Source organism: Giraffa tippelskirchi, chromosome 2 (assembly GCF_054371585.1).
Source record: "Giraffa tippelskirchi isolate mGirTip1 chromosome 2, T2T-mGirTip1v1.2.pri, whole genome shotgun sequence".
NCBI lineage: Eukaryota > Metazoa > Chordata > Mammalia > Artiodactyla > Giraffidae > Giraffa > Giraffa tippelskirchi.
In genome coordinates this window covers 146,325,866-146,343,410 of record NC_137276.1, presented here as the reverse complement: position 1 = coordinate 146,343,410, position 17,545 = coordinate 146,325,866, and the positions used below count along the sequence as shown (strand labels likewise).

The window sequence follows — 17,545 nt, the reverse complement described above, 5'->3', positions numbered from 1 at the left end:
CCTTTAGCCCCTTTTGAAACTCCTTCCATAAAAGAAAATCTATTCTATTTTGACCAGACTGCACACAAACATGAGGTTAAAAATGTTTGCCTGACGCCTTTCAATACCCCTGCTTTGAATGCAGCAGTTTGTTTCACTGCCATATTTCTTTCAAATGATGTGCTTTGTAAGAATTTTAGATTCATCAAAATACCTATGAGCAAGTTTTTTCAGTAGAAAGTGTTAGCTAGCTGCTTGTATGCCTTTGAATGTGAGAGATTTTACCATATGTTGCCATGTCATTTAGATTATGTCTAAGTGATGCCAAAAATATGGAGGAAAAAAGGGAGATTCTATTATCTTCATGCTTTATTTGCAAGTCACCAAACAGCTCTCTGTTTCAGATCACCCAGCTGTGCGGCACCATATAGCTAACACATCTGGGTGATTAGCTGAATTATTCATTTTCATCAAGATATTTTGTTCTCCTGTGGACAATATCTGAGCTTTACATGTGGATGTGCATAGTACATGCACGTGTTTACATAAGCACATGTGTTTCTAAAATAACAGATTTAAGCAACTGTTTCAAATGCAAAATTCAGGATCAGACTCTTCCTTCACATCCCAATGGACATTTGTAACAATCAATGGCTCTTTCCCATCTGTGCCTATGCAACTCTCAGAGTCAGTGAAGTGAAAGTAGTTCAGTAGTGTCCGATTTTTTGCGACCCCATGGATTATATATATTCTCTAGGCCAGAATACTGGGTAGACTTTCCCTTCTCCAGAGGATCTTCCCAACCCAGGGATCAAACCGAGGTCTCCCACATTGCAGGCAGATTCTTTACCAGCTGAGTCACAAGGGAAGCCCTCTCAGAGTCAGGCGAGGGAGCAAAACTGGGAAGTCAGCCCAGAAAGCCAAGGAAGGGGACAGACCTTCCCATCACCTGCAATCCAGAGTTCTGACCCTGAGCAAATGCTGGTAGTTAGGCACACCCAGGAGAATGCAGCCTGAGCTGAACGAATCCTGAAATACATTACTATTTAAGGAGCACTTAACATGCACCAGGCTTAGTGTTTTTACCTGCATCATCTCATTGGAGCCTCAAAATAACTTCATGAGGCAAAAACTGTTATTTCCTAATCCCTCTTTTTGGTTTTGGGGGTATTTTTTTTTTTTTTTTACACAAATAAGGGGACTCAGAAGAGTTAAGTAAGTGGTAAGTGGTAATGCTTGCAATACCTACCATGTTTCCTGAGTTTTCTAACAAGTCTAATCTCAAGTTCTATCTCTCACTGTCAATCTATCTGCTTTGATTTGAGGTTTATAAAATTAGACTGAAAAACTCCATGGGAGACTTTGACCTCATCTACCATCTTGGTATGTTTAAACTATTTGAGTTATGGATGGCTGCAACTATTTTTAATGTTCACTATAGTACTTTTAATATATCTCCAGTAAACTCTGTTTAAGAAGGGACTTCTCCTGGGGGGGGGGGGGAAGCATAAAAGCAGGACTTTTTTTGTTCTTATAATCTAGGCAGACATGATATATCACACCATGGTACCATGAGGCAGACAATAGAAGGGATTAAACACAGAAAACTTTTGAAACCAAACAAGCAAATAATTGTCATCTCAATTATTTCATTATGGCTGACAATAGAATAACACAAAGGACTGAGAGGCTCCCAGAATGGCATGACAATCATAAAAGACTAAAGACACAAAGAGTATTTCTAAGAGACAGCAGAATTCATACAATATGTGATGTACAGTAAAACCTTGTTATTCTGATCACAGCTCTTTTTTCTCCAAATAGTATGTAATTCAAAACAATTCCCACTCCCCAGCTGCCCAGACTGTCTTATTGTTATTTTATTAAAATACAAGCTCATTTTAACCTGGCTAATTCAAAGTCAAATTTTGCCAGCCCCTTACATGGTAACTAAAGAGCACTTACTTCCTCTCTGGGTCATCTCCTGGGCTCTCATGACCCCCAAATTGGTTTCACAAATGCAAGCGTACAAAATAAAAGACAATTACCACACTGAATGGCAATAAAATATTCAAGAAAATGTACATTAAATATCTGTTATTTTGTGACGTACCAAATTCTCTTTCTTTTTTCAGAGTTCCCTTATGTTTAGATATTAAACTATAATGTGAACACATTCAGAGAATACGATTTATAGGAAGCAGAGGGAGAGAAGGGGAGAGAGAGATTCAATTTTTCACTACTAACTAAATCCATTAACAGCTAATAATAATATCCGTACGATTTATTGGCACTGACTACATGCAATAAACTTCAAATATATTAGCTTATAGAGTCCTCAGCAGTAACCACAAGTTAACTACTTTTGATATTACTTTGGTGGTAGAGAAAGAGACGCACAGATAGGTTAAGCAACTTGTCCCAAGCTGTCCCGTCATTAAGTGGCCAGGACTCAGACTCAGCAGGATAGAGACTTGGGCTTCTGTTCAGAAGGACAAGGATGGAGCTTAAGTCCAGAGATGAGACTCCATCTTCCTTCCTCCCCCTTCAACTTCACACACACAGCACCAGCACCATCACTACCTTGAGACCACCATCACAGCCCCCCAGAGAAACGGAATCCCACTCAGCCCCCACTTTCCCTGCCGACAAAACATTAGAGAATTCCCAAATCCTAAAACAGTAATGATCCCTTTAGTAGCCAGCAAACTCAAAGAGGATTTTCTAGCCAGCACTTGAGCAGGAGAGAAGTGGGAGACCCCTGAGCCCAGAGTCCTGTGTGACCCCCCAGCCACTCACTGCCAACACCCAGGCAGCCTGAATCCCTTTAGGGGCTCGTGGACTCCAGCTGCCGCAGTCTGCTCTGAAACCTGCCTGTTCCACTGCTTAGGATTTCCAGTGGGGACCTCAAAACCCTTTTCTCCAGCCCAATTTTGACTGGAAGCCAAGTCCCAAAACTACACACCTGGGTATTCCTGGCCGTGTGCCTGTAATACTGGCACCAGGTGATACATCCAGCCCTGGCTTAGTGACTACTGGATACAAAAGATGCACGGCTTGCCCATCTCAGGGAACTTGCCATTGTTCAGTTGCTCAGTCATGTTCCACTCTTTGCAACTCCATGGACTGTAGCCGCCAGGTTCCTCTGTCCATGTGATTTCCCAGGCAAGAATACTGGAGAGGGTTGCCATTTCCTTTTCCAGGTGATCTTCCCAACTCAGGGATTGAACCTGCATCTCCTGCATTGGCAAGCAGATTCCTTACCACTGAACCATGAGGGAAATCCCCTCAGAGAACTGCCCTAGCCAAATGGAGCTGCCTCCCTCGGAAGTTACGCCAATGGCCAATGACTGACTACCTGGGGCACAAAACGCTGGCCCCTTGCTTTTAGGGGCAGCCATCTCTGGGGTGCAATTTGTTACCCACAGCTCATCACAGGTCCCCATGAAGCTAGACTCCAGCTGAGTCTACCTTCTTAGATGGAGACTACCACCTCAATAAATCATGTACACAGGAATCCCTGTCTCAGGCGCTGCTTCTAGAAACTAAGATAATAATCTTAGCTGCCCTCACAGAACTAGGTCTCTTGGCATTCACCTCATCCCGCCCTCTGCCTCTAGACTCTCCCCTGCCTAAGACTCCTCAGCCTGACCCAATCCAAACTTCTATACGAAGTATCATGTGGTATCTGCAATCATCATATAACATTTTCCCCACCTATAAAAATAGAAAATAATCACCACTTATTTCCCTGAGCAAGTTATACCAAAAGTTTACTGGATTTTGTTCTACTGACAGAGCTACAGATTGTGCACTAGGAAGAATGACTATGTCTTAGTTTAGGAAGCCTTCTTCCTGTAGGGCATTGAAGAGCAGACCTGCCCATGGTTTAGCATCTAATAAGATTACCTGGGCTGGGACAATTGCCTAGTAAGGATTAATAAGATTCATCTCCACGTCAGACTGTGGTCAAAGTTTTGCCATCAAGGCATCACATCTGCTTTCTTGGCCCTGAAACCAGGCTGTCCATCCACCTACCCACCCCCCACCCCCCACTACACACACACTCAGGCCAACATAAACAAGCAGCTCCAGTATCAGAAGGAATGAGGGCTGGCAGAGGAGGATGCTTGACACTGAGAAGTTTTCCTCCTTCAAGCCAAAGGGACTGAAAAGCAATGCATTTTCTTCCTACATAAGGTCTGAGTATTTCCACTGATTCCTCTGAAACATCTTTTAAAAGTTTCTATGAAGCCCTTTAACCAGTTTCTGACTCTTGCTGCAATAACAACCCCATCTCATTGGAGCTGTTAAAAGACTCATTGTCTAACCCAGGGAAGGAAAATTAATCCTCAGATGGGCAGCACGAGTGGTAAAGATCCCACCAGCCAATGCAGGAGACCTAAGACATGCAGGTTCAATCCCTGGATGGGGAAGATCCCCTGGAGGAGGGCATAGCAACCCACTCCAGTATTCTTGCCTGGAGAATCCCATGGACAGAGGAACCTGGCAGGCTACAGTCCATAGGGTCTCAAAGAGTGGGACATGACTGAAGTGACTTAACATGCACAGAATGAGACAGACCACAAAATACCAGATATTTTTTCACATATTCCTTGTTTTTTCAGATTCCCATCCAGCATGCATGCTTTTCCCACTTATATTTGAGTGTAGGTACTATCTTGCTGGGTTTCCCAGGTGGCTCACTGGTAAAGAATCTGCCTGCCAAGCAGGTTATGTGGGTTCAATCCCTGGGTCAGAAACATCCCCTGGAGAAGGCAACGGCAGCCCACTCCAGTATTCTTGCCTGGGAAATCCCATGGACAGAGGAGCCTGGTGGACTACAGTCCATGGGGTGGTGAAAGAGTTGGACACGACTGAGTGACTAAACAACAACTGTGTCTTGTGCTGTGTGCTCAGTCAGTCAGTCAGTAGTGTCTGATTCTTTGTGACCCTGTTGACTTGTAGTCCATCAGGCTTCTCTATCCATGGAATTTTTCAGGCAAGAATACTGGAGCAAGTTTCCATTTCCTAATCCAGGGGATCTTCCCCACCCAGATAATGAACCCACATCTCTTGTGTCTCCTGTGTTGGTAGGGGGACTCTTTACCACTGTGCCACCTGGGAAGCCCCAACTGTCTTGCCATCTCCTTTTTAAACAAATAGATGACTGAACTGGAATCAGGGAACACAAAAGCTTGTATCTGACCTTGGGCAAGTCTATCTATCTCTTCCCCTCATCGGTAAACACAATGCCCTGGACCAGGCTGAACTAAGGTCCTGTCCTTTTCTAATGTCCTGTGAGACTGTACTAGCAGCATAAGAGTATAGCATCTTAAGAGCATGCAATCCAGAGCTAAACTATCAGGGTTCATATCCCAGATTTACCACTCACTACCTACATCTTGAGTAAGTTCCTTGCTAAACCTCCCTCTCATCATTTGAGAAATGGGGATAAAATGAGTACCTCTCTCATTGAGTTGGGGTGTGGATTTAATGATATAATATATAGGATGTGCTTAGAATAGTGCCTGGTACATAGCAAATATTCAATAAACATTTAACTCTTGTGATTCATCCTCATTTACCAAAAAAAGAACTTGCCAGGTTAATTTTCCCGCTAGAAGACATAAAACATTGGTGGTCCCAAATATAATCACACTAACACTTATTAAGAACCATGTGGCAGATATTAAGAAATTGTATAAGTTAATCTCTTGTATAAGCTGAGGCCACTCAGCTGACCTCTCCATTTAGATCACATCAAAATCATATGAGGTTGAAGTATTACATTCTTCCATTTTAGAGATAAAGAAACAAAGGATCAAAGAGGCTTAGCAACTTGGTCATGGTCACACAGAACAGATTTTTTTAAAATATTTCACAATTAGGGACTTCCCTGGTGGTACAGTGGTTAAGAATTCCCCTGCAGGGGATATGGGTTCAATCCCTGGTCTTAGAAGATCCCACATGGCATGGAGCAACTAAGCCCATGTGCCGCAACTACTGAAGCCCACGCACCTCAAGCCCGTGCTCTGCAACAAGAGAAGCCATCGCGGTGAGAAGCACTCACACTGCAACTAGAGAGTAGCCACCACTCATTGCAACTAGAGAAAGCCTGAGAGCAGCAATGAAGACTTGGTGCAGCTGAAAATAAATAAGTCTTTAAAAAAGTTTTCACAATTATCTCTTCACGAATACAAGCCCTAATTCATAGCATGATGCCATGTTCCTTGGTGTAAATCCTTCCATCACAGCCAACCCCAAGCTACCAATGGGCATCTGCCCTGAACACAGAGCTGGGGAGAGACAAGCACAGCTGGGTGCTCTGTGCAACTCCTAACCACACATACGGTTAGGATGTCGTGAGCAGCCCACTCCATGGCCACTCATGGACCTCTCCATGGCATGTCCAGTCCTTCTCCTACTGCAACTCAACACTGCTTTAGGATGCACACCAAATGATATGCAGGCTCCTTATAAAACATCTAGCTCAGATTATAAAACTCAAATTCAGAGTTTGCTTTTGTTTCAGTGTATAAGTCTGAATGGAGGTCTGAAGTATGTTATTAACTACGCATTCATGTTCTATTTATTAGCAGAAAGGAACAATTGTTTCACTTCAAGAGGATGTAGAATTGATTTATTTCTGCTGTTTCTTGCCACAGTTAATATTGTAATTTATTTGCAAAATACAATAAACATAATGCTTAAAAAAACAGATTTTTCTCTTCATTTATAAATTTAATCTAATTTTCAACAACGTATAAATTTCCTGCTTGGTTGGTATGTTTTTAAGTGTCTGGATTGCACAATTATTGTATATGATGAAAAATGTATATTATGCACTCTTATTTAGTGTTTTATGCAAATTAATGTTTCTGAGTTAAAACTGTTGATTCATTTCTGCTAGCTTATTAATAACACATTACCAGATGTTTCCAAATCTCTCTATACAATTTCAATTCTTGATCAAGTCTGACATACAGAATTTCACTCAAAGATTCTTTTCTTTCTAGTCTTAATTTAGAATATGCATTGACTTAGCAATTTTAAAATGTGCTGTAAGAATGAATAAGATTCTCGGTTTCTAATCCATTGTGGCAGCTAAAATACCATTTTGTGCACCATAAAGCAACTATATGAATTTATTCACATATAACATACTGATAGCAAGCAAGTTGTAAGGGCAGAACTATACACTCCCCTCAATGTCAAGGCAGTTTACTCTACTTCCATGAATCTCTGGTGTTCCAGGCATCAGGCATCAAGAGTCATTATCATGGTCTCAGTAGCATGGTGGTGGTCAGGGCTTGAGTCTAGTGGGGGCCCCTCTAAGCTGTCTCTGTCATAGTAAGACCAAGCCCAGCACCCAGGAGGCCTGTCATGCCCTACCCTTGCCCCTCTCAATCCTGCAAGTCTAGGAAGAAAAATTAAGATGGAGGTTGATGTTGACTTCGACCCCTCCTTTTTTGTACTCTTCTAGCATCCAGCACCTCCCTCAGAGGTCTCAAATTTTCAAAGCCTTGAATAAACTAGTGTTAAGTTTTGTGCTAATACGTTAATAATTTGAGGTCATCCTTAACCCCATGACCAGGGGTCTTCATTGTAAATGACAATTGCCAAGAAGAGACCATGATTGGACCAAAAAAGTTGTTCAAAGGTGGGATTTCAGGGACTATAACACTAGAAGGTTTTTAATGGAGGATATCTCCCCCAGTCTTCAAAGTGCGCCATGTGCCTAGCTCTCTACCCATTTAAAGGACCACCTCCAGCCCATCGCTCCCATCCCCCACCCTACCTTAGCCCCTCACTGCCACATAATCCCCAAATAGCAATTCTCTGTGCACCAGGGGTAACCTGTCTCCTGCTTCAGAGGGAATAGCACTGGGCTCTTCTCCATCTTCCACCACCACCAACAGCTAATACATACTGAATAATCACCATGGGGCAGCCTAAGTTCTAAATGCTTTGACATTAAGTGATTCCATCCTCATTCCACACTTATGAAGTAAGTACTATTACTCCTCTTTTACATGGAAGGAAACCAGGACACAGAGAGGGTAAGTCACTACCCAGGGGTCCATAGCTGACAGATGGAAGGCTCTCCTGCCCCAACAGTCTGGCTTCCAGCTGTGTGACCTCAACAATCACATTGTACTGCCCTTTGCTGGCAGCATGTGATGTTGGTCCCTTAACCTCCTCTCATTTTAAACTGAGAACCTGTATTACATTATCATCCAACCTGTTCCCACTCTGACACCTTATCCAGGTTTTAGGTACGTCGTCATCTCTACTAACTTAATGCAGAAACTCACACTGTCATCATTTCAACACCATGGCCTTCTCCTGTGTTCATGGGACACAGAACCAGACTTTTTCCACATTGGTAAAAATTGTTGAATATTTGTAACATGGCTGTCTTGCCTTTCGAAAGAGAACAAATTGGAAGAAAGTGTCTTTGCTCTGCTTCATGGTGAAATTAGGTTGCACCGTGAGACCTGCATCTATTTCTATCTGAGCTGTGATGTCTCTGGGGCTTCTCAGAAGAGCCTTGTCACTCTTCAGGCTGAGTTCTTTTCCCAGGGAAAATGTAGGCAAAAGCACTGCTATCGGATGATCTTTTAAAAAATTCTATAAAGATGTTTGCTGCTTATATTCATTTTACAGTCAACACTTAGCATTGGTTTTAATATTAATATCCAAACACAAGGGGAATATGTGAGAAAGAATAGAGTTGGACAGTCTATTTATGGAAGGTAAAAATGAAGAAACAAGATTCCAGATAACTCAACTTTTCAAACAATACTTTATAAACAAAGATGAATACAGAAATGTTCATGTCCACAGCAGGTACTGATCCTGAGCTCTTAAGAGATCAATTTCTAATTCAGTCACTTAGCAAATACACACTGAGGGACAATGATGCAAAGTTTACCAAGAACTTTTGTGTCAGGAACAGTGTTCATCACTGTACATAAATTATCTTACTTAATTCTTACAAGGAAATTTCTGAGCAACTATTATGCCCATTTTACAGATGAGGAAACTGAGGTGAGTGAGTAACCTGCCTAAGGTAATGCAGCTGATAAGTTGGTAAAGCCCAGATTTAGGTCCACATTTATCTGACCATATGCCCCAACTCTTAATCACTGTTCTTTACTATCCTCTAGGAAGAGAAAAAAGAAAGATAAGTGAAAGGTAATTTTTGCTTTCAAAGAGCTTACTGATTGACAGGACAGATGACACGTATTCAGAAAAGACTATAATACAAGGTAAAGTGTAGTCCATCACCAAAGAGAAGACACTGGCATTTAAGGGAGCTCAGAAGAAGGCAAGAATAATTCTGGCTAGGAGTATCACAGACAGCTTCATAAAGGAGGTGGAGTTCAAGGTGTGTTCTAAGGGATTTTAACTGAGGGTTTGAAAAAAGAGCAGAGAAAATGGCAGGTGATAAGGTCCAGAGAGCAGCAGCCTAGAACGTGAGTCTCTGAGGGCCTTAGACAAATGGTAAGAAACAAAACAAAGTCACACTCACTGTCTGTCTCCAGTACTTAGAACAGGTACTCAAGAACATGTAGAATGAATGAATGAATTTGGAAAAGACCAGTAAGAGATAGGCTTTGGAAGCCCTTGAATGTTAGAGTACAAGATGGCATGTTCTTCTGTGAGCAGTGTAAGCCTCTCCAACGTAAAATTATCAGGAGAGGGATGCAATTTGAGCTTTGCATCAATTTGGAAATTAGTCCAAGGTCAGATTCGTCTGTAAAGAAATTCAAGGACAGGAGATTGACAAGTGGTCTGTGTGAAAGGAACAAAAGAAGTGGCCAGTGAGATGGAGAAAGCATGGATTGCAAAGGGCTAAACCCAGAGGAAGAGCTCCCCCTTCCCCTACAACTCCTCATTTCTCACTTCATCTAGAAGCAGTAGAAAATTCTTACACTGATACAACTAGCATTGGGTGGAAATGGTGCCTCAATTGAAGAAGAAAAATAAATGTTTAATTAATCATCCTAACATTTTGTCTGTGTGCTCAACCACTATCCCTGGAAGTTTCCAAATAACCACTTGTTCCAAATAAAAGACAAAATTTCCCTATTGTGAACTGGGTGCTTTTATTTTATTTTTCTTTTTACTCAAGGTTTGGGGGTTGGATAGCTAAAAACAAGATCTTCGTCTTAAAATTAACACCAAAGTAACATTTCATACCTCAGTGGTCCTCTATTCCAACTTTCTGCCCTGGCCAGGGGTCTACCTACCCTTATCTAAGAGTGTTGATCACATTTTCTGAATTCTGCAGAAGAAAAAAGAAAAACAAACAAACAAACAAAAAACTATAGAGCACTCAGATATAACTTAGGTGAGCAAGGATCTACAGGAATTATGTCCAAGGTATATTATTAAATGAGGAACGTTACAAAGGTATCTTCAAGCAGGGAAATACATATCCACTCCAAAGTGTTAACAGTGCTTAACTCTTCTGAGTAGGATTACAAGTGTTTTTAGGCTTCTTTTTCTGTACTTTCACATGTATAATTCAAAGAATAAAAACTTGTTCTTGCAACAAGAAACATTTTTAATTTTAAAAACTGTGAAATTAACCATAAAAAAATATATTGACACAGCTGAGGATTCTCAAGGTTCTATGGCACAACACTTTTGTGGCAATGCCATGGTTTATCAAAAGGCATTTGGTACTGTCTGGAGTACTTCCTCAGGCCCAAGGCTCCCTACTACTGATGCCACTAATTCTTCTCTACCATTATCGCTGTACATAAATATGACACATGGGCTCCCCAATAAACACTCAATTTCCATTAGCAGTGAAGACAGGAAAAACAGAAAGACTGTCTTCATTCTCTTTTCTTTCAAAGCATTTGCCCTCTTCTGTCCAGACTTTCTGGAAGCCAGACAGCATTCACCAGCCTCACCCATCAAAATCATGCTCTTGCTGTTGACCACAGAGGCCACTTCCTCATCTCCAAGATGCCTAAAGTCCAGTAACCTTTTCTTTGGCCAACTTACAAAGTTCTTTAGAAGTGAACTTTTCCAAGAACATGCTGATCCGTCTTCCAAGGATCAGTCTAAATATTACCTTCCTCATAATTTATAAACACTACATGTAAGAACAAAGCAGTGTAAAGGACATGATAGAACCACACCTGAACTGTCTTTCTGTTCCCTGTGTTCATCCCCTCTGGTTCAACTGCAAAGAAACAAACCAAAAACACAATGTCTTTCAAGGCTCTAGTGTTCTTTGTGAACAAATCAGTGATAAGCAGAATGTATCTCAAACTTAATTTACTGATGGCGTGTATAAGAATGAGATCAAAATGTGATTCTTCAAAGTGTTAAATCATTTTGTCCATTTTCATTGCTAAAGCATCTATCTCTTTAACCTGTATGCCCATTTAGAACTGTTTTCTTTAACTCTTCTCCTTAAATACCAAGAGTAACTATTACAACTTAAATAAAAGTAGAATACTGACCTGTAACTTTTTTCTCATAATAGGCCATTCCTAAAAGAGAGCAAAGTGATTTGTGTATTGCAAAGACAGGAAGTATACTTCTTAGGATTGCAATGAGACGTTAAAAAGAAAAAGAAAACCAGCAAATACGTGCCTCCTAATTCTCTGTATCTTCTTTGCTGGGGAAGAGGATGAAAAGGAGCTGCTAGGCATCCACTCAAGATGCTCTCTGGCTCACGAATAGGGCTGGGGGAATTAAAGCCACCTAAGGAAGGTCCAGGGTGTCGCTGACACAATTTCTCCGGAAACCCTCCCCAAGCACTGTATGAAGTTCCATCTTCTCACAACTTGTGTTTATTTCTATCTGCGGTTTTGGCTTCACCCAACTGAGTGTGGAAACCGCATAATCTTCATGTACAGTTGCCAACTGTAGCCTCATCTTTATGTTAACCGTTACTTCAATAAAAGAAAACAATAAAAGGATATACTCTTCCTGTGAAGCTCAACTATGATCACAACAGTTGATTATCTCACTTTCGGTATGACCAGCTGGGGTCCAAATATCATTTTATGAATGGCAGCAATCATCATATGGAAAGCATGACTGTCCTAAAGAACAGATTTACAAGTCAGAGACACAGTGCAGAGAGTGCTAACCCAAATGTCTGTAGGAGCCCAGAAAATAACTTAAAGAGTGAGGCAAACCAAGGGGGAGATAATAGGAAGATACGACCCTGGGAGGAACTAGAGGTTGCACTCCCACCCCAGGTGACAGGTGATAGTGGCTGAGTGGAAACAAGAGGACTTCCTTCTTAGAAGTGTAAAGTGAAAATCAGATGAACAGAGAAGCTCCAGAGTCAGATGGGTTCTCTCAGATCAGGATTAAATCTGCCAGAAGGGGCCACACCTAGCAACTAGAGCCAATCAAGTGCTGGGGAACCAATTCTGAAGACCAGTAGAAAAAAATATCCCAGACCTCCCCATTTCTATCCTCAAAGAGGAGCATGTCATCACAAAGGGATGTATCCCAGGAAATATTTTGGGGCAAGAGTATTTTGATATTTCTCAGAGTATATACCACAATAGTGACCGCTTACACAGCTTGTCCTGAGGCCAATGAAAGAGAGTTCAACTTGCCTTTTCTCAGGGAAGACATCAACTACAACTGATTCGGAAAAAAGGTAACTGAAACAATTGGGGAAGTGGGGATTTCCAGTAAAAATAATAATAATAATAGATAATGATTAATTTTGCACAAAATCCCTTCGATCCTGGAAAGTCTTAAATGGAAAAGGCTTCACATATCTGTATTGTATAAATTCCTTGTCTTGCATTATTTATAACACACTAAATTAATGATGAATCTCTGCTCCATTTCTGCTAGTATACACAGCCATACTGTCACTAAACCAATTAGGCAGTTATTGGGAGGGAATGATCCAATTAAACCTTTCCTTTCTCATGGTATTAAGAACTGTGTTATCACTGTATAAGACCTGAAGTTGCAAAAACTGCTATTTCAAAAATGACTGTGTTCTTTCCATGCACCAGGTCTTAGACGCTGGAAAAACAGGCATGGGTAAAGCAAAGTCTTTGTTCTTTATGAATTCCAGTCTGAGTGGGTGTCAGTCAAATACAAAACTAACCAAATGACCATGTGAGAAGAAATATTATGAACAAACTCTATGATATGGGCATAAATGTCCCTAATTCTGCCTCAGAGGTAGAGAAATGTATATTCAAGCTAGCCTTTAAATGACTATGAAACATAGGAAGGGCTGTTCCAGAACATGATACCTTGTCTAGAATTTCATACTTATAAAACCCAGTATCTAGTATTAAGTGATTACCAAGTAAAATTTTTATTTGGTTTGTTTTCATCTTTGGTTTTCTTTTTGTTTTCTTGTGTTTTGGCTTTATTTTTATGAAGAGTACCTGAGAAATTTATAAATTCTCTTTACCAAGTCCCATATTGCCCTTGAGTTTAGTTGGTGTCAAATTATAAATGTTTTTCATTTCTTTCCTTAGCTACTAACTTTCTTTAAATCGGATCCCATAAAATGACACAATGACATTTAATAACAAACTCAATGCATAAAACTGCTGAAGTGTTTGAAAAATATAAAAGCTTTATGACAATACATATCAAATGATACAGAATATGAAAAGTCCTGGAACATTAGCAAGATTGGCTAGAAATAAACCCATCATAAATTAACCTCAGTTTTATACAAGTGGAAATAGTGATTACACTGAGAGAGAGGAAGATTTTCAAAACCAATAGTTTTTATGTTATTAGATTGATGTCCCAACACCATGGATGGCTCATTGTCATTTGATGATTGTGCCAGTCTATTTAATTCTTGAGACCTTAATTATGGTACTTCCCAGGAAATAATCAATGGGTGAAAAAAATCATATCTTTTTGTAATACAACAAGTCAGCCAAAAAGATTCTCTAAAAAAATAAGAAAATACATCATGTATTTTTGAATTTATCATGCCACATGCCTTCAAGATAATTATCATTTGTCATTTTGGTTTATACATTTAAAAAAATCTCATAAAAGATAGGCAAAATTAAATCAGATGCTTTTAGCAGACACTTACTGAATTCCCCCTACTGTTTACATTGCTAGGCTATCTATTTGTACATCATCTGTCATTTGTTTCCAAAGGGTTTTATCTTCTGATATGATACTTACAGTGTGTCATGAATCAGCTAATTATACAATAACCTTTACCAGAAGCAAAGCCGAATTACATGGATTTCAGGTCAGTTATTTCTAATCCTCATTTGAAATTACATTTGTCAGGAGAAGAACAAGCAGTTGGTAAACAATCACCTACAGCTAAAGCCAGTTGATTTGTTTTGTTGAACAATGATAGTTAATAAGAGCTGTAAAGCAAAAGATTTATATTTTCATAAACTAAATGCCTTGTATAAACATTATTTTCTTCTTCCCTGATCCAAGTTGGCTAAGACTTACTGTCTTTACCTGGTGAATTGCTTATGATATAGAGAAATAATCTCTATCTAATGGGTTACAAATGCTCTTCATGAAAGGGACAGTTATGAATAAATAATTCATCATTTTAACATTTATCCCTGTGCAAATGTGTTCAAAACTGTATTTTTTAAATATTTTTTATTGAATGTAAAATGTCCAATGGTCCTGGGCTACCCAAGTGGCTCAGTGATAAAAAAAAATCTGCCTGCCAATGCAGGAGACATAGGAGACTTGAGTTCAATCCATGAGTCAGGAAGATCCCCTGTAAAGAGGAAATGACAACCCATTCCAGTATTTTTGCCTGGAAAATCTCCTGGACAGAGGAGCCTGGTGGGCCCCAGTCCACAGGGTCACAGAGAGTCGGACATGACTGAGTGACTTCACTCAGTGCATATTTAGCACATTTATGATTACTCAACTTCGCAGGTATCTCAAACGATAAAGAATCTGCCTGCGACGCAGGAGACCTGGTTTCAATCCCTGGGTCAGGAAGATCCCTTGGAGAAGAGAATGGCTACCTGCTCCAGTATTCTTGCCTGGAGAATCTCACAGACAGAGGAGCCTGGTAGGCTACAGTCCATGGGGTCACAAAGAGTCGGACACGACTGAGTAAGTAACATTTTCACTTTTATGACTACCCTAACACCAAGAATGTAGGGCAAACGATGTTTAAAAGGCAGGGTAGGGGGACAGATGGAATGACTTCCTTCTTCCCATCACTTGTTAACTTATAAAGAAATAAGATATTCTCTGTAATTTTTGGCCATGTGGATTAGCCCACATACTGGTCTGTGAATTGATTGTTCCCATCAGATGAGTCATAGAGGGGAATGTTAATTTATTTGAGGGGATATTTGTCAATGTAGTTTAAAAAGTAAAAAGGTGCAGGGTTCTTTACCACTAAGCTTCATGACATGGAAAACTCTTGCTGTCACCTTCCTCAGATGATTGATTCTCCAGGGCCAATTGGCCTCTCTCTATCATCTGGCTGTATCACACAATACAATCTGTATGTGAGTACTAATAGCTGAAAGTGTGCAGAACCAAATACAATATGTACATGTTCTGATATAGTTTCATGACCCTCCTAGATATGGACGGGCTGAGATCTACTTTCAGGCATTTGCTGACTTTTCTTTACCCGTCTTTCCTTGAAATATCCTTCACCAACTCACCCCTTTTTGCAAAGAGCATTCAATGACAATGAACCACTCACAGACTTCATAAACCCCAAAGTAATGGGGTGGGGGGTGGGTAGAAACTCTTTTTCTAAATCCTTCCTAGAGCCTTCATTTTTTTTTTCTTTTTTCTAATTCAAGGATGAAAAAAAAATTATTTTCTACATACTTAGCAACCAGTTCTTCATCACCTGTCATATTTATTCTTCAGTGATGAAGAAAAGTGTTAGATAGAAAGAAAGTAAAAGTCGCTGGGTTGTGTCCGACTCTTTACAACCCCATGGACTATAGAGTCCATGGAATTCTCCAAGCCAGAATACTGGAGTGGGTAGCCTTTCCCTTCTCCAGGGGATCTTCCCAACCCAGGGATCGAACCCAGGTCTCCTGCATTGCAGGCAGATTCTTTACCAGCTGAGCCACAAGGGAAGCCCAAGATAGAAAGAAGCAAAGGCCAGATCTCTGGGCTTTCAAGGATTTGAAAACAGCCTGAGAAAACATAAGCCTTTCCCCCTTCACTGAGTAATTCATCAATGTAACTCCCCAAGAAGGGGTTACAAACCCACTGACCAACCCAGCAGGGGAAATAAGCTTTTTGAACTTATGTAGAGTATTTTTATTATGTCAAAGGTCTGAAGAAAAATAGGTCCTCAAACTACCTTGCTGTCTCATTTTTTTCTTTCCTTCTGAGCCAATTTTTAAGGCTTGCTCTCCTCACTTTTATACTCTCCACTCAATCTTCTCATTAAAATTCTTGCATCCTTATCTCTCCCCCCTGTCTCTACACCACTCTCCTCAACTCCAAACAAGTTCTTTGGGTCTCTATTGAGAATCTACCCTTCTTTTAGATGCCTTCACCAATCCCCCTACCAAGTTAAGCACTCTGATTCACCCTTTTTGTAGCACTTATGACAATCTTACCGACCTCCAAAGTTTGTTCCATTGTTTATACATTGACCAACAGCCATTCAAACTAGTAACATTTTTTAAAGAAACTTTAACGCAGAGAAGAATTAGGCCGCAAACTCAAATCTTACTGACCTTGGACCTGTTCTCCTCTCATTTCTTCTGTACTGAATTGTCAGGTTGTCTTAATTCATTCATTTCCAAACTCTGAGTGTTGCCCCTCTGCCCTAGCCTGGAATCCCTGCTGACTTAAACCTTATACCAGAATCTTTTAAGGGACTAGAGGAAATGAAAGAATCTTAGGCTGACGGTTTCTAAACTCCTTATCAAGTCAGTCTTACTGTTGATGTAGGAAGGCCTCTATGCCCCTTCACCTCCATAACTAAGCCCTGATGTCAGCAACTACTTTAGGAGCTTGGGACTTGCCTGGTTCCCCATGGCTGACTCCCTGTCTTGGGCATAGTTCCTTTTTGAACTGGAGACTTGCTGGCTGTCTTCACGTCAGATCCCTTCTCCTCCCTGCTGTCTCTGTCAGACCTCATGGTTACCAGTGCTTGCCCTCTTCCCTTTCCACTTACTGTTACTTGCCTCTCCAACTTACAAGCCTATGTTAGTCTCTAATTTGTTCTGACTGGTTGTCTAACTTCTAGATACAGGCCCTTGTCCTTCCCCAACTCTGGCTCAGCCCATCTTATCTCTGTTCTCCTGCTTGACAGAGATAAAAACACAAAGGAGATTAACTTTTCATTTGCCAGCTGCCCATGTTGACAATAAGTAGTCACATAAGTAAAAATGAAGATATCACTTGGAAATTCATCTCTTCTCATTCGAAATACGCTGAACTAACACAAACTTGGAAAAGGTCTGTTTTCATTCCAATCCCAAAGAAGCACAATGCGTAAGAATGTTCAAACTACCATACAGTTGCACTCCTTTCACATGCTAGCAAGGTGACGCTATCTTCAATCTAGGCTTCAGCCGTTCATGAACCAGGAACTTCCAAATGT

General features: G+C 40.6%; 1 long non-coding RNA gene across 3 annotated transcripts in view; it reads right to left on the bottom strand.

Annotated features, from left to right (window-relative positions):
- The window catches only part of LOC145523559 (uncharacterized), an 880,911-nt gene that overhangs the window by 596,611 nt on the left and 266,755 nt on the right, over window positions 1–17,545 (bottom strand). The window lies entirely within an intron of this gene.